This window comes from Harmonia axyridis, chromosome 7 (genome assembly GCF_914767665.1).
Source record: "Harmonia axyridis chromosome 7, icHarAxyr1.1, whole genome shotgun sequence".
Lineage (NCBI taxonomy): Eukaryota > Metazoa > Arthropoda > Insecta > Coleoptera > Coccinellidae > Harmonia > Harmonia axyridis.
In genome coordinates this window covers 3,261,369-3,280,328 of record NC_059507.1, presented here as the reverse complement: position 1 = coordinate 3,280,328, position 18,960 = coordinate 3,261,369, and the positions used below count along the sequence as shown (strand labels likewise).

Below are 18,960 nucleotides of genomic sequence, written 5' to 3'. Positions count from 1 at the left end.
ATAAATGTAACTTTAACAGCTAAAATAGAAATTGAGGCAGTGCAAATCCTCATGTAAGACATGAGAGACCCCACCACATCCAAAAAAAGTCACTGCATGATGTGTAATTTGGTCTGGTGGAGTGACACCATACTTCTGTGAAAATGGAAATGGTATCACTCAAAAAGACAATTCTCATCGCTATAGCCAAATGATTACCAATTTTTTTGGTCCGATTAACGAAATGGAATTGAAAGAGATGTGGTTTCAGCTAGATGGTGGAAAAAGCCACACAACACGACCCATTTTGACTTTATTGCAAGAAGAAATTCCCAGAACGGGTAATTTCTCGTTGTGAATTGGCCACCAAGTTCTTGTGATCTATCGCCTTCGGATTTTTTTTGTGGGGTTGTGAGAAAGATCGTGTTTATGTCAAAAATCCTCAGACGACCTGAAAACCAACCTTGTTCAAGTTATTGGCTAGATATTTCCCGAAATGTACCGGCAAATAATCGAAATTTACCTCACAAGTATCGAGCCCTGTAAGAGATCATGCCTAGGACACTTGATTGATGTTATATTCCACATAAATTGGCAAAGTCTAAACTTTTCAGAAAAATAAAATTTGATCGTTAATCTAAATGAAAATATGTTTTATTTGCATTTACTTTTGGAACCACAAAATGTAAAACCTTCATAATTATTCTATATTGAAAATTGAAGACGGACATTCTGCAGAAGCCCATTACAAACTGCTCATTCAAGGTCAATAATAGATAAATCTATCGAAATCATGCGAATATTCCGTAAACCTTCACGTTATGCGTACAAATTTTACGAAATTAATCGAGTGCCGAAAAACAGTAGCCGATCTATCTCACCTTATCTAATTCACAATCAACACAAATAACTTTCAATGATCAATTCTAAGTGCACATTGAAATAACTACTACGAAATGCGATAAATAACAATTGGTTATTTGATTCTATCGATTCCCTACTCGAAATAAATTCGCTTTGATAGTTATTTGAAGTGTCTTAGCCCCCCCTATCAACTCTGAACTTGTTGAAAGTAACAAGACCATTTTTTGTGTGTGGAATCTTCGCTATCTTATCACTTGAATGAAAACAATAAACCAGCAAAAAATGTTTCTTGTTCGGGAGAATACAGGTGTATTCGAAGTGGATGAGTTTTCAGCGAATAACGAGAGTTGTAATATTGAGAATATTACGTGGAAAATGCCAAGACATCCAAATTTTCAGTTTGACCGGACAAGAATTGTAGCCCTACATCAAGAAGCATTGTCGAACCACCAGATTGCGCAACGTTTGAATATTTATTGAATATAAAGGGTGTTTTTCTTAGAGCTATAGAACTTTCAGTTACAATAAAACAACGATGGATTAATCGATGGACATGAATTTTATTTATCCGCAAGATAATCTTGTGGCATTACATTTTAATAGTTATTTATAATACAAGTGCAGAAGGCATTGATATTCTTCCACGAGTTCAAAATTCAAAAACGAGCCACGAAGTGGCGAGTTTTGGAATTAATGAGTGGTAGAATGAGCCTTCTGTACGAGTATTATACATTATTTTCTCTAATTCATTGCATTTTCGTTGAAATTAATGAAATATTTCCATAAATATAATTTAGTGATTCTTGCATTGAAAAATGTTGGTTGGCAGAACTAATTTCTTTAAGGCAAATTGATCAATTGACAGATAAAGCCGTGGCGGAAAGTTCGGAGTACCAACATAGAATAATAAAATATAACCATGAAAACTGTGCGTTTCTGATATATTCTCGCACGATTTTGTTCTACAAGATGTGGAAGAATGAACGGAATAACCACAGAATTAGAGAAATATGATTTCTGGCATATGACCTCCACGGCTGGCTCGGATGTAGTCCAATCTGGACGTCCAATTTTCGATGACTTATTCCAACATTTGTGGCCAAACGTGTCTTTCAATAAATCGATTGTGGCACGAGCTGTGTGACATGTTGCGCCGTCTTGTTGGAACCACAGCTCCTGGACATCATGATTGTTCAATTCAGTAATGAAAAAGTTAGTAATCATGGCTCTATACCGTTCACCATTGACTGTAACGTTCTGGCCATCATCGTTTTTGAAGAAGTACGGACCAATGATTCCACCAGCCCATAAAGCGCACCAAACAGTCAGTTTTTCTGGATGTAACGGTGTTTCGACATACACTTGAGGGTTAGCTTCACTCCAAATGCGGCAGTTTTGTTTGTTGACGTAGCCATTCAACCAGAAGTGCGCTTCATCGCTAAACAAAATAAAATGGACGTAGTGCGCGTTACGTATTCCGCACAGAACCATTATTTTCGAAATAAAATTTCACCATTTGCAAACGCTGTTCAGGCGTGAGTCTATTCATGATGAATTGCCAAACCAAACTGAGAATAAATCACTTGACAGCTGTTGAATCTTGAACAGTAATACCAACTTAAAGTTATATACCTCGAAAAAAACACCCGTTAGAAGTGCCTAACCTATCCAGACGTCTACTGTCAGTTAGATCATATGATCCGTGGCGGCCATGTTGGTTATAAATTCTGTGGTTTCGGAAAAAATCAATGATTTTCTTCTTTTTCTATTGAAATTTCAAATATTGAACGTACTCAACCAGAAGTGATCGATTGCAATAAGGTGCAGCGTATTTCCGAAGAAATTTCAGTCAGTGGAACAGCCGCGGACGCGAAATTTGCATTTCTGACGACCACAACAATACATGCTCATAACAAAGGCGAAAATATTGCAGCCGATATTTCGCGGCAAGCTTATTCGACGTATTTATAAATTCAGCTCAGCAAACGACACAAATACGCTATAAAATAGTTAACCGCAAATTTCTTTGAAAGGATAATCGTTTCCTTGAATTGCCAGAGGCGACCTTTGAAACAATATGTTTATTGTGGAATCCACACCGGAAAAACAGCGCTAGAAGAAGTTAACGACACACTCGTCTTAACTGCTGGTATCTGGAATACAAGATAAAAATTTTCTACCTTCTGCTTTTTACTCTACGGTTTTTCTAGGAAATCTACTCGAATGGAGGCATTGTATTCAGAGGAATAAATAGCTATTGCATTGACTCGGTCTTTACCTGATAGAAGTTAATTTAAGCCGAAATTATTATATTCGTTATTATTTTTCCATTCATTCCTTCATATTTAATGATTTGAAAAAAGGAAACATCTGAAGAAACTTTGAAGCTCACGTTTTTTTATTCAAAATTTAAATTGGAAGAAGCTACCTTTCATTTTGAACCCTTAACAAAATAGAAATTGATCTAGAACAAATTGAATGCGTTAAAAAAAGAGTTGAATAATTCGTGAGAAAATTAACAATATGCCAAAAAATTAAATACATATGTGTATGAAAGCCTTGAGATCAATAATAACTATAAAAAATATATAGTTCGCGAAGTTGTAGGTACTTATTTAACCTATAGGGTATTTATGAACCTCTTTAAAATCCTTAAGTGGTCTTTGAAATGTTTATTAACGTTTCTCACTCATACCGGCAATTATTATATGTGAGAAAATTTCGAAATTGACTTTAGAATATTTTTAAGGCCACAATACTTCATAAAACCTCGTTCCTGAAGGCATTATATCTTTAATTCCAATGATTGTCATGGTAAAATCATTTGTGCTCAGTTTTTCAGTTCATTTTTCACTTCCACCGTAAATTTCAAACTAAAATCTGCAATTGGATCCAAGGTTTTCAAAAACCGCAGTAGGTGGATATGACTTGTTGAAAAATCCAAGAATTTCAGTATTTTTTTTTTCAATAGGAAGAGTATGTGAGCACGCATTAAAAATAATGACTTGCTTTTTCCACAAACTGTCACAGAGGTACCTGCCATAAATAATGACAAACAAAATTCTAGAATGCTGTTTGAGAGTCTTTCATCTCATTGGTTTGAAGAGTCACTATTGAAAGGACTAAAATACAGGATATGACATTATCCATTGAAAATAACATAAACAATAGATATATAATTTTTAATTGGTCATCATTCTAGGATCTAGATTCTAGAGGAATGAATCCTAGTCAATTTTTTTCCACGTTTCATTAGGACAATACGCTCTATTAGTGTGACGTCACACACCGCCATTTTTGGTTCTCCTGTCAGTGTTCGGAATCCAAACAAATAAATTGTCATTCAAATTAGTACGGTGTCGTTGAAGGAATTGGCTTATTTTCATAAATAAGAGTATTTGAGGAACGATTTCAGTATTAATTGATAGACAGAAGGAACGAGGTTAATACCACAAAGTTTGAATCCTGTATCATTCCCCAGATTTTGTAAAAAGCCGTGTTTATTAGTTGAACTTACTGGCATTAATCTCGTGCCTTCTGTCTATCAATTTATAGTAAAATCGTTTCTTAAATAATCTTATTTATCAAAATAAGCCAATTTCTTCAACGACAACGTACTAATTTGAATGACAATTTGTTTGTTTGGATTCCGAACACTGACAGGTGAACTAAAATGGCGGTGTGTGACGTCATCACTAATAGAGCATATTATGTTAGATATCAGTTACAATTAGCCAGGAAAGATCAAAGGATTACACCCACAGACAAGCATCATTATTGAGTGTTCAGCGTTTGATTCGAAAAATTATATGATTTCAAATGTTATGTGTTAAATATATTTATTCATGTGCCTATTGCGCCCATAGAAGTGATTATTTCACATAAGTAACTTTTCTGTTTCAGGAGAAATGAGCTCGAAATTTCTATTCTACATATATATAAACATTTTTATAACGAATTCGACCAAGTGCATCGGGTCTTATCGTTTGTGACCATCCTCGGTTCGAAATTCGAAAAATACAGACATCGTAACAAAATTGGAGTGCTCTGTTTGGGGAACGAGCACCCAAAAAATCTAATATCTATTAATTTCCTGCGATCGTTTGTAGGTGAACCCAAAACTCAGTGACATCGCCGCTATGAACCCACAACATATTTTTTTTTATTGCAGCTCATTCACATAACTCTGATGTAGGTAGTAAAACACCTCTTTAATACCTTTTACCTTACGATCATTTTTAAAGCAGCCAGATCCGTTCAAGAATTCGTTCTAGTTGAGCGTAGGTGCGGATTGTTTTCGAGCCTTTAAAATTCCCCGATCTGCCCACCTCATTGGTCAAGGGACACCATATGGCGAGCTAGAATTGACAACGGTGAGGAAAACAGCGCAACTAATGCGGCTTCTTATTATGTCACATGCAACATGCGTAGAATACATGGTGTGGAAGCCAATAGAGCTTCACCGAAAATTTGAATCGAATTTTCAAAAGCAAAAACAATCTGGGACATCTGTAAAATGATACCAATAAGAGGTTTTATTTTGAATAGACTACTATCTGGCAGCTGTCACTTTTGAAGATGTTATTTTTTGACATTAGACAAATCAAAACTAAGTCCTTACTAAACACTTCAACAAAGAATTGAAATTCTTAAAATTCACTACAAAAATGGTGAAAACTTTGCAGTTACAGTTCGCAATACTAAAGCATTTTGCGAAGTGTTCAAGATATACTTGGAAGAGTTGAAATGGGAAGCCCTACCCTACCCGCCGTATTCTCCAGACGTTGCTCTCTCTCGTACCATCACTTGTTTCGATCAATGGCACACGGCCTGGCTGACCAGCAATTCGGGTCTGATGAAGAAGTAAAAAATTGAATCGATTCGTGGATCGCTTTAAAGGATGACCAGTTTTTTCAACGTGGGATTCGTACGCTGTCCGAAAGATGGGAGAAAGTAGAGGCCAGCGATGGACATTACTTTGAATCATAAATGTATAACCAGTTTTTCACAATATAGCCTCGAATTTCGGAGAAAAAACGGCGAAAGAAAAGTTGTACGCCTATGTATGTACCGGGTTTTTCACCATAATTTGATCCTTCCCTTCAACTTTGTAACTAAAATAGGTACAAAAAAATGTTGTCTACAAAAGTTTCACGAAATCGACTAGTGTTTTTTTAAATGAATTCACAAAACGGAATATATACAGAGTGGGTAACATATTGATTTCAACTTCATTTTTTCAAATGGAACACCCTGTATATTTTTCTATATTTGACTAGCTCTTTTTCCCCTGATTTCGAATATATAACATATGTTTGGTCTATCTCTCTTATTCTGAGTACCACAGAGTTTCAAATTTTAAGAACCACCTGGCATGCTCAGTAATCAGTTTTCAAGTGGTAGGCTGCGATAACTCAAAATGCCCATTTTTGAGTTATCTTGCTGGTTGGCAACGATATTACACACGTTTTTCACTATAAATTGGAATTCGATGATTTGGATGCAACTCCATATATTCTCTCCTTGTAGCTTTCTTATTTCTATTGTTCTCCACATAAAGCGAAAATATTTCAAATTTTTCCGCTTCTGTGTAGTGCATATTCAATGAACAGTTTCATTCGATGACAAACGTACGTCATATATCGTTGCCAACGAGATAACTCAAAAAAGGGCATTTTGAATTATCGCAGCCTCCCACTTGAAAACTGATTACTGAGCATGCCAGGTGGTTCTTAAAATTTGAAACTCTGTGGTACTCAGAATAAGAAAGATAGGCCAAACATATGTTATATATTCGAAATCAGGGGAAAAAGAGCTAGTCAAATATAGAAAAATATACAGGGTGTTCCATTTGAAAAAATGAAGTTGCCATCAATATGTTGCCCACTCTGGATATATTTCGTTTTGTGAAATCATTTTAAAAAACACTAGTCGATTTCGTGAAACTTTTGTAGAAAACATTTTTTTGTACCTCTTTTAGTACCAGAGTTAAAGGGGGGGTCAAATTATGGTGAAAAACCCGCTAAAACATAGTTAACTGATCAAGTCTAATCTCCCAACACATCATCATCTACGGAACCCTTATCCAATCCGTTGCCACGTCCAATTTAGCTTGCTTCATTATTCAGTAGTCGAGAATCGATAACAAGAAAGCCTGGAGCTGAAAAGGCTTGGAGAGCAGGGCTCCGATCATTATGATCTTTCGAAAAAACAACAGGGTTTCGTTTATTTATTGGCCGCCCGAAGCCATAATCGAGAGGATCGAAAGAAAAAGGAAGTGACGTAGCAACAGGAAATCGGTTTTAAACTTCAAGATCGCCATTACCATTATAATTATCCCTCATTGAATGAAGGCGATTCCACTAGCGGCTATACAAGGCATCTGAATTAATAACACTGTTAATTCATAAACATCACCTTCGCTGGAATAATAAACTTAATGTCGGTCAAAATAATTCCTTAATGAGATACCCGGGATACTCGACACATCTACATCTTCGTTAGTTTTAAGCTCTGAAAAGTTTAAAGTATTCCGAAAAGAGTATTAATTTTTATTTGAAAGAGTTTTTCCAATGAGAGTATTCAGTTTGAATAGCCACCTCTCTTAATAAAGGGTGTTTTTTTAGAGCAATAGAACTTCAAATTGCAATAAAACAACGATGGATTATTCGATTGACATGAATTTTATTTATCTGCAAGATAATCTTGTGGCATTACATTTTAAATATGACTTTTGGCATATGACCGCCACGGCTGGCTCGGATGTAGTCCAATCTGGACGTCCAATTTTCGATGACTTTTTCCAACATTTGTGGCCGTATATCGGCAATAACACGGCGAATGTTGTCTTCCAAATGGTCAAGGGTTTGTGGCTTATCCGCATAGACCAATGACTTTGAGCCCCACAGAAAGTAGTCTAGCGGTGTTAAATCACATGATCTTGGAGACCAATTCACAGGTCCAAAACGTGAAATTAGGCTGTGACCAAACGTGTCTTTCAATAAATCGATTGTGGCACGAGCTGTGTGACATTTTACGCCGTCTTGTTGGAACCACAGCTCCTGGACATCATAGTTGTTCAATGCAGGAATGAAAAAGTTAGTAATCATGGCTCTATACCGATCACCATTGACTGTAACGTTCTGGCCATCATCGTTTTTGAAGAAGTACGGACCAATGATTCCACCAGCCCATAAAGCGCACCAAACAGTCAGTTTTGTTTGTTGACGTAGCCATTCAACCAGAAGTGCGCTTCATCGCTAAACAAAATAAAATGGACGGTTAAAATCTCAAGCTACTTGGCTTGATGAATCCCTATGTGTCTGTATCCCAAAAACAAAGCGTTTGCGGGCTCATGTTCATGAGAGTTGTTATTCTTAAAATGATCCAAAGAATCTCTCATTTTCCTTTTTACCTCCAATCTTGCAATACTGTGTATAGAACCAACATTTCGAGTCTGGTGGTGATGAAAATCAGTACGAAATAAAGGTACTTCAGGATTTTTAACTATTCAGGGAACGAAGGCTCAAAAAGAAATGTTACCGACCACTTCGAATTCAAAATTCAAACATCAGGACGAGAGTTTGAAGCAGCATCCACGAATCTCGCACACGTTCTCTGCTGGAACAGTTTACCAAACGATTTAATATCACGTGGGCGTCCAAGAGAAATCGCTTTTCAAACAGCGCATCCGATATTTCGACAACTCGATAAAGAACTCTCGCCATCATCCGAAAGTCTCTACGCTGCTGTTCATTCAATATTGCCCCGGAGCCCACGTCTCTAAAAATAAACACGGTTTTCGCCAAAAAATCACGAATGCGTGGGCGTATCGTGGATCCGACCTCGCGCCGATGCGAATGCGCTTCAGTTTCACTGAATAGAAACCGCCTAATTTGATTAAGGCCAGACTGGTTTTTCAGGCGTGTGCAATCGCTGCTTCCAGAACGAGGGCGTCTTATTCAATGAGCTTGTTTACGGATCGATTTGCGTGCTCGATGTCCCACGATGATATTCTATGTTCAATATGGCCAACAATAAAAACTTATATCCTGCAACGATTTTGCACGCTTCATTCCATGTTACGCTACTGGAATTTTTGAAGACGCGGTAATTTGTCAATTAATCGTTTCATATCGTGTACTTTCGGTCGGAACGCAGATGCGCGTTTCTGGAGAGAATTTTCTGAAAGATTTTCAATGATGATTGAGACTCCAGCAAGAATAAGTACCTCAAATTTAGATTTCAGTCATTATTAATTTAATTTGAGACTCGGAATCTTATTTATCGGCGAGAATTGTGTCGGGATTCTCGGTAAGTGTTAACATGAATATTAGTATTCAACAAGTAATAATCTCACCAGAATGAATCAATTTAATTTGAAACAGTAGTTTTTTTTTAGAGTCATCCATCTTGTCGAAACGTATTTCAGGTTTGGTAGAATTCTTTTTGTGTCAAATAATGTCAGCAAAACTCCTTCTCAGGTTTATTTGATAATAAATGTAATGATTTCTTTGTAATTTCTTGGTTAGAAATCCGAGAAGGAGTTGTAAATTCAGTTAACATATTCTGATATCATTTTTGTTCATTTTCTCAAAGCACCCCCCGTGGGATTAGAACGAAGAAACCTCCCGTGGGATTCGAACAAAGAAAACCTTTCTTGGGATTGAAAAATATCAAGAACTACTTCCTTGAGATACAGAATTTGGGATAGTACGTATGTTAGACCACTTTGCTCTCTGAATCTGAAAGAATTCCTGCGAAATACCTGGCATTATCACACCAACTTCGTTGAATGAGGACTGGAGTACTATAGCTTCCTGATAAGAATTGGTGTTCAGAAGGCTGAAGATAATATACAGAAGAGGTTCCATCCTAGTGGCAGAGTGGCTCATTTAAAATCGTTTTAAGTTAAGTTTCTATTTTATTATTTGTTTGGAGTGAAAAGGATCGATCATTGTATATTTTGATTTTATTAAATTTGTAAAAACCTGGGTAGGAGTTTTGTTGCCAAATAAGCCAAACCACCCCTAGAAATTAGTCCTTAGAGTCTCATGGGCAATTGTAACGTTACAATCCTAAATAATAAAAAATTGGCTAACACCTGCACTTGGTAATGAATGAAGAAAATACAAAAAGAAAAAGAAGTACGATTTCCAAGTGTGTAATATCACACGATATTAATTATCTATCTGGTTAATGTATCAACAAAAATGCCATCAACATAACCATTGTCAAACAGAAGATTTCCACGCTATTTCATAGGAATCATAATCGAAAGTGAACCAAGGAGAATGCATGTCATCAAGGGAGAGTAGCGATATACCGGTTTCACCCTTTTTAGGGATCATCAGTACCACATAACTCAACCCAATAAGGTGCCTGCTATTTTGTTTGTTCGTCATCTTGGGTTGAGTTATGCGGTGCTGATGATCCCTAATAAGGGTGAAACCGGTATATCGCTACTCTCCCTTGATGACATGCATTCTCCTTGGTTCTCCTTGAAATAGCGTGGAAATCTTCTGTTTGACAATGGCATTTGATTTGATGGCATTTTGGTTGATACATTAACCAGATAGATAAATAATTGATATCGCATAATATTACACACTTGGAAATCGTATCTTTCCTTTTTGTAATTTCTTCGAAACTTGTATCGGTCGAGTTTTTTCTACGACTTCTAGACTGCTATGAAAAATCGCCTTTGTACTAGCCCTAGAGATCTGTTTTCGAGAAATTAAGGATACTGAAAACCCTATATTGATATTTCCTTTTTCTACGATGCTAAGGAGAAAGGAAGATTGGCAAAAGAAGTCTGCCAACTTAGCTCTCAGAAAGAGGACCATCAAATGGTACCCAGATGTTTCTAAAACCCCAACGGAGGCTGGTACTGGAGTATTAGGGGTAGGGATTCATCAAGCAAAGTAGCTTGACATTTTAACCAATTACTCGACTTGAAAATGAAGCTCGTGAAAAATTACATACTTGAGCTTGACTTGACTTGATGATTTTAGATATTTATTGCTTGACTTAATATCAAGCTACTTCATATTACTTGAGCTTGATATGCACGCGACGCACGGCATATATTTCTGCAATCTCATGCGCGATTAGACTAAATAAGGCGATTCCTCGAGCGCCGAGAGACTGAAGCATTCACCAGTGTGACTTTATTAGCAGTTTTCTCACATTTCTATGAAATTTATTGGTAGATTTTGGTAGTTTCAGAAATATTTTTCGAAGCTTGGCCAAAATGGCCAAGGATTTTTTATCAACGCCAGCATCTTCAGCTCCTGTTGAAAGACAATTTTCCAGAGTTGCTCTTACAGTTACAAAAACCAGCAATAGGTTATGCGACAAATCTATAAGATTCCTCATGTGTCTTAGATCCTGGATGGAAAATTATGAAATCAAACTAAGTCTGGAAATTTCTTAATATTGAGAAACCTCCAGGTTTCGATTCCGATTACCTCTTCGTAAATCTTTCCCCTTCAATCATAGATATAAAACCTTCACTATCTATTTCAGTTTTGGCCCAATTTGCCAAAATAATCGCATAGCTCGATACATGAACTCTATTCCACAGGCCAACTTGATCTCTAAAATCTAAAACTCAGTTGCACTCAGAAACCTCTATAAATATTTTTTTTCTCTCAACCTTTTGTGTGCACTCCATCTCGGATCCCCAGCTTTATGTTCTGGGCATTCGAATTAATTTTCGAGTTGTGAATTTCATTTCATTAAACTGAAGAATGGTGCCAGTGTCTGTCTTTGGAAGTTCTCTCCACGTGTACATTTTATTTTTTGTACTCTTTGTACTCTATTTAAATGGAATGTCAGCAGAACGGGGATATGCATAATGAGATGATAAATATGGTTTAAGATTATACGCATCTCGAAAAGGGTCCATATGTGATATACACAGTGGCGTAGTAAGACTCTTTGTGGCCCAAAGATCACTGTTTAGAGGTTTCATCTTGAATAGCCTGTATTCTGGGCAGCTGTCACCTTTTAAAGCTGTCATCTTTTGACTTTTGATAAGTAAAATCTACGCCATTACTAAAGATGGAACGATACACGCCTTAACAACTTATTGAAATTGGTAAAATACACTGTGAAAATGTTAAAAATGTTGCAGTTACAGTTTGCACTTTTGGGTCGTCGTGAAGCACCTTCTTGTCCGTCAATAGTTTAACTTGAGGAAAAATTTGTGCTGTTGGGACAAGTTGGTGATGTGGAGAATCGAAAAAGTTTGCGTCGCTCAAGAACATCTGAGAATATTACGGCTGTAGCAGTGATGAGGCCAATTTTCACCTAGGAATTCACATTAATATGGCAAAATTGTCGCATTTGGGGCTCGGAAAATTCAAGAATAATTCTTGAAAAGCCTCTCCATTCTCAGCGTGTCACTGTTTGGTGCGTTTTTTGGACTTGTGGTGTGATTGGACCTTAATAATTCGTAAATAAAGCTTTGACGGTGAGATTTTGTATGGGGGAAATTAGAAGATATTGATGTGGACGACGTTCAATTTCAACAAGATGACGCTACGTGCCACACAAGCTAGGTAAAAATTTCTGGGCGGTGTGTTTTTTCTCGAAGAGGTCATCCTAATCCTTCAAATATGTAATTGTAATTTAGTTTATCAGTGTAATGACGTCATAGAACGTTTTCTAGCGTCGTTGTCACATTGTGAATTTCTCCTAGTTTTACCACTCAATTAACATAAACGTTTATTGTCTTCCGGGAATGTATCGCTTCTACTACCAGATACACACTGTTTTAACGGTGATATAATATAAATTCACTCAGAATACCAAAATATTCACTGAAACAACAGAAACTCAGCAAAGTCTGGCGAATATTGATTCATTCCGGGAATTAAAATTATATCACATGGCAGCAACTGTTGAATGAAACTGATAGTTACCAATTATAGTCGGAATTTCTATGTCTCTATGTTTATGATTGAATCAAATGAAGCTACTTCTTTGTTTCCGTTATTTATACAGATAAAACTGAATATCGCAGATTAGTTTTCATTCCATCCGTTCATTCATCGGTCTTTTTTGTTGAAGAAAATCAAAATAACGTACAACTGGACGATTGTTTGTTTCAGGCTCCGAATATTTTCATTCAGATAACCCTCCAATTGATAATTGTGCATTTCTGGACTTTAATTCACGCCTGATAAATAAGTGATGAATTGATATTTTTTTATCTGTTGACTATTCAGATATAGTAAGCAGGAATTACGTAAAGTACTGACGGAAATCGGCCAATGTTTTCTTCATGTAACTCCTTTCGATGTTATGTTTTCTCTAAGCTGATTATAAGTTGCTGAGCTTGCTTGGGCCTATATGTGTACAGCTTTCGAAAATAAAAGAACTTTTTTGGTGATGTTTTATTCCTTCTAAAGTCGATTGAATTTTAAACTTGTCTAATGTCAAAAGATGACAGCTTTAAAAGTGACAGCTAAAGGGTGTTTTTTTTCGAAGAATAAAACTTTAAGTTGGCATTACTGTTCGAAATTGCGATCGATTTAACAGTTGTCAAGTGATTTAATCTCAGCTTGGTTGGGCAATTCATCATGAATAGATTCACGCCTAAACAACGCTTAATTGCAAATAGTGCAATTTCATTTCGAAAATAATGGTTTTGTGCGGAATACGTATCGCGCACTACGTCCTTTTTATTTTGTTTAGAGATGAGCGCAATTCTAGTTGAATGGCTACGTCAACAAACAAAACTGCCGCATTTGGAGTGATGCTAATCCTCAAGTGTATGTCGAAACACCGTTACATCCAGAAGAACTGACTGTTTGGTGCGCTTTATGGGCTGGTGGAATCATTGGTCCGTACTTCTTCAAAAACGATGATGGCCAGAACGTTACAGTCAATGGTGATCGGTATAGAGCCATGATTACTAACTTTTTCATTCCTGAATTGAACAACCGTGATGTCCAGGAGCTGTGGTTCCAACAAGACGGCGCAACATGACACATCTCGTGCCACAATCGATTTATTGAAAGACACGTTTGGTGACCGCCTAATTTCACGTTTTGGACCTGTGAATTGGTCTCCAAGATCTTTTGTGATTTAACACCGCTAGACTACTTTCTGTGCGGCTCAAAGTCATTGGTCTATGCGGATAAGCCACAAACCCTTGACCATTTGGAAGACAACATTCGCCGTGTTATTGCCGATATACGGCCACAAATGTTGGAAAAAGTCATCGAAAATTGGACGTCCAGATTGGACTACATCCGAGCCAGCCGTGGCGGTCATATGCCAGAAATAATATTTAAAATGTAATGCCACAAGATTATCTTGCGAATAAATAAAATTCATGTCAATCGTTGTTTTATTGCAATTTAAAATTCTATAGCTCTAAAAAAAACACCCTTTACCATGCGATGTCGGCTTGCCGTGTGAATTCAGACTTGCGGTAGGTATAGCATCCTTTAAAAAAAAGGTATGACGGCTCGTATATATTGATTACACAGGAAGTGACCATATATCAAGACAGGAAGATACTTGAATGACCGGAAAGTGACATGTTGAATGCTAGAGACACAGCAATCCCTATAAGTGTATCTGACTAAGCTTCAGAGAAGTCTGTACATATCTCTAATGAGTAATTCATCTTGCATATGAAGCACATCACCATGTCAAAGACGCGACATGCAATTTTTATCATGTTTTCTCCTGTATAGTTAGGACATGTAGGAATTAACATTGATTTCATGGGAATAGATATTGTGAAGAACGCAAATGGGCTTCGTCCTTCGGTTACAGTCTAGGGAGACGTGCATGTCATACAAATTCGATTGCACAATGTTCTGGAGGAAGAGTTGTTACAATGTAAAGATATCATCGTGTCGACCCATTAATTTTCATTGGTTTTGGGTTGAAACCTCAGAGTAATTAACATAGATAGAGAAAGCATAATTTTGTCCCCAACATGAACTGTCAAATTTGACATGAAGCGCGCGGAAATGAAAACATATCAGTGATACGATATTTCATTCAATTCGCGAGTTTCTCCACAAAGAACGCACTTTTTATTTCCCATAGTGAATCAATATTTCATATTAATACGAAATATATTGAAATAAATACCTAAATATATCAGAAATTCAGAAAACATACTTCAAGAGCGCCAAACGACGTGAAACAACCGATGACATAAGGAGAGCAAAAGTTGCCAAACCTTGGATTTCAACAGGTAGGTACAGAAAATAATAAATATTCTGCTTATTATAAATTCGACAATTAGGAAATATATCAGATTCCAAATATTCAAATTTGCATATTTAATCAGTAATCACTCAAATAAATATATTTCATTCAATATAATATACATTCATAACGATATAGTAAAATTATGGATTTGAAAATATATCTCAAACCGACAACGTAATCTAACCATGTTGGGAACATGTAAAATTGCGTATACTTCCTCTATCTATGTTTATTTCTCTATGGCTGAAACAGAGGAAATTCAGATAGAATACCGGATGTTTCAGTGACAGCAAATCAGACTAAGGTGAAATTTTGCGTGTATATGTAAAATAACAATTTCAAGTTTCAGAATTAAGAAAAAAAAAAAATATATATATATATATATATATATATATATATATATATATATATATATATATATATATATATATTATAAATCCGACTATGTTCAAATTCGAACATGGATTATTTTCTGGAAATTCTTGATTGAGAATTGGGAGTCAGATTAAATCATATTGGCCCGAGTATCCATTTGGAAAAAGTATAAAATTCAGTAAGTGCAGGTACAGTTGATGCTCTCCACTGTGCTTTCAATTCCACTCTAGTTTTTCTCGGAATTTTTCAGTGAACTCTGATCCTTTTAATTCATGGCTTTATCCTAAAAATGCTGGAAGGCCAATTATTTTGGTTTATTATTTTCCATAATAATCCTTTGAGAATATTTCGAGGAAAACAGTTTTAACTCCTTCTCTGGAATTATCACAGAATTATATAAATAATTACTTTTGTTTTAATGATTTAGATTTTGTATGTGATTGGAGGAATTGATAAATCATCAGTGTAAAGTTTGCAGTATTTGTAATTTTCAGGTAAATCGTTTTTATAGCTGTCTAGATATTTTTTAACTGTACAACACATATTTCTGGGAAATCTTGAATATCCATTCTCGAAATTAATAGACCAAAACAACAAAAAATGAGATATGAAAGAACTGCTGTGATTTGTCATTAAATTAATTTTCAGATTCAGGGAGAATATTGAAGAATGTCTCTATCCGTCTAGGTTGAAATTTATTTTGTATATAGGGTGTTTCTAAATTGAAGTACAGAGGAAAATTAGAGATCCCTTGGTTAATTAAAAAAACAAAATTCTTAAACATTGGCTCGCAAACGCTTTGTTTTCAAAGTACATGGTTTTTCTTCTAGTCTTATTTGTTGTGATGATTATATTAGTTTATCGAATTTTTATTAATTTTCGCTACAGATTAGGTAAACAGGTACTTTGATATTTTGGATTATCCTAAGAATTACTAGGGAACTTTTCAAATTTTCTTCTTGAAATCGGTAGCAGACAGACACCAAAAAGTGTAGTACTGGAACAAAGTTTCTTTTTACATTTTCCAAACTACCAGTGGTCCAACGAAAAAAAGGTCTGGTGAAAAGAAACGGTCACTCTTCCAGAAAAAAAACCCTGTTGATCAACATTCAGAATTAGCTTAATGTTTGTACCTCTAATTTAGGAACACCCTGTGTGTATATTGATCACTCGAATTTTCATGCAGAATATCATTATTTCGAAGGAATTCCTCATATAGATATATAACCGACAAGTATACCATATTTTACTTCCAAGAGAGCAATAGGCGCATTAATGACGAGCGCTTAATTTCCACTTTTCAACATCACAACGTCTGAAAAGTATTTCATTGACCAACACCAAATCATTCTCATTCGAGATAATAAACTAAAATCGACGAAATATATGAGCCAACCGCCTCGTTCATAACTCAAGTGAGCAGCACAGTTGCTAATAAATTGCAAATATTAATTCAATAAGATAATCGAGGCAAAAAACTAACCCAGATCTCAATGGGGCATTTTTTTTTCGGAATCGAATGGATTTCGATCACGTTCATTCTGAAACCAGACAGGAATACCTAAATAGTGATCTTGCTCCGATCGAAAACTTGAAATGTGTTCATTTAGAAACAGGTCTATCAAGAATTCCATTCATCAATTTAATTGGAATGTGCTTATGTGAACTGGCAATTAGGAAAAAATCATTTCATAAACAAAGATTGCGCTATCGCAATATATCCTGCCCAAGGTGATCTCTCCGAAGTGTGGTTGTAAGGATTTACTTGTTGGCTGATGCTATTGTTACTTGGGGTGGTGGTTTCCTGTGGAACAGGGCCGCATCCAGGATTTTCTCTTTTTCAGTATCGTAATGAGTTCATTACAGTACTAAAACAGTGCTGTAATGAACTCATTACAGCATTATTTTCGTAAGTAATTGCACAAGTGCATCAAAATCACCGATAATTTTGCATGACAGCGTGTTGTCATAAAAACTGCATGAGTTCTCCAAAAATGAAAATGACCGAATGCAGTTTTTCAAAGAAAACACGCTGGAATGCGAAAGTATCCAGTCATTTTGATGCACGAGTGTAATTCGGGTGAAAATTTCCCGAATAAACTGTTACATCACTTGTCAAACTGATGTAGAATGGAATTGCCATATATTCGAACTGTGTAAGATCCATAGAAACTATGCATATATGAACAGTGCAATTATCGCAGGGCTGTTTCGCTTTCTACAATGCAATTATCATAGGTAATTGCACAAGTGCATCAAAATTACCGATAATTTTGCATGACAGCGTGTTGTCATAAAAACTGCATGAGTTCATTTTCATTTTTGGAGAAAGAGCCCGACACCGAAGGTGGAGGGCTCTTTCTCCAAAAATGAAAATGACCGAATGCAGTTTTTCAAGGAAAACACGCTGGAATGCGAAATTATCCGGTCATTTTGATGCACGAGTGTAATTCGGGGGAATATTTCCCGAATAAACTGTTACATCACTTGTCAAACTGATGTATAGGTAAGATGCATAGAATACCTGGTGTGTCTACTCATACCTGTAAAACTTTCAGACAAAACTGGAGATTTTTCGGATTTATACCTACTTGATTTCGAGGGAACGCGGGCTTTTCAGATGGCGCATACATCGTTTTCATTTGACATTTCTCTCAATTCTCGACTCTTGTGAACCAAGGGCGTAGATCTTTTTTTTCTTGGGGAGGGATAATCGAAAAAAAAAATTTTTGACGGCAACTTTTATTCATATCTGTAATGTTAGAAAAAGAAGTTTGATAATGAAGTTTGAACCAAATTACTTAATTCGGTTGTTCTTACCTTGTTTTCAAATAAGAGTTACGAAGGAAAATGAGAAATTACTTGGATAATTTTGGGACAAAAAAAGTTTCATGAATATGAGCCCACAAAGGCTTTGCTTTCAATATACAGGTTGTTTCTAGTGTGTCGTACAGTTTATCAAATACTTATTAATCTTCGCTACAGATTAGGTAAATAAATACCAAAACTTATAATTAATGCATTCATTAGAACTTACTAGCTGGATCTTAAAAATAATTTGGATTTTCCTGAGGATTACTAGAGATTTTTCTCGAAATCGATAGCAGATACGACAAAACTATAACAAACCAAAAAGTGTAGTACTGGACCAGAGTTTTTTTCTACATTTTTCTAAACTAACAGCCATTCACCAAAATATAGATTTGGAGGAAGGAAGCAGGCATCCTTCCAGAAAATATATCACCCTGTAGATTTGCATTCAAAATTAGCATATCACACATGCCCGCCACTCACGAAGCGTTTTTTCGAGCGTTTGGTAGCAAGCGTTCAGGAGATTCCAGTCGGGCAGTCAAGTTCATTCTCTGATTTACAGTCGTGCGGCCGTGTCTCGAGCTGCCCGACTGGAATCTCTTGAACGCTTGCTACCAAACGCTCGAAAAAACGCTTCGTGAGTGGCGGGCAATAGTGAAAACTTTAAACTGAAATATCTATGGCCAATTC

At 36.1% G+C, this 18,960-nt stretch overlaps 1 protein-coding gene across 1 annotated transcript in view; it reads right to left on the bottom strand.

The window, feature by feature from the left end:
• Positions 1–18,960, bottom strand: part of LOC123684119 (protein sprouty) — a 101,812-nt gene that overhangs the window by 49,212 nt on the left and 33,640 nt on the right. The gene's annotated exons all lie outside the window — the stretch shown is intronic.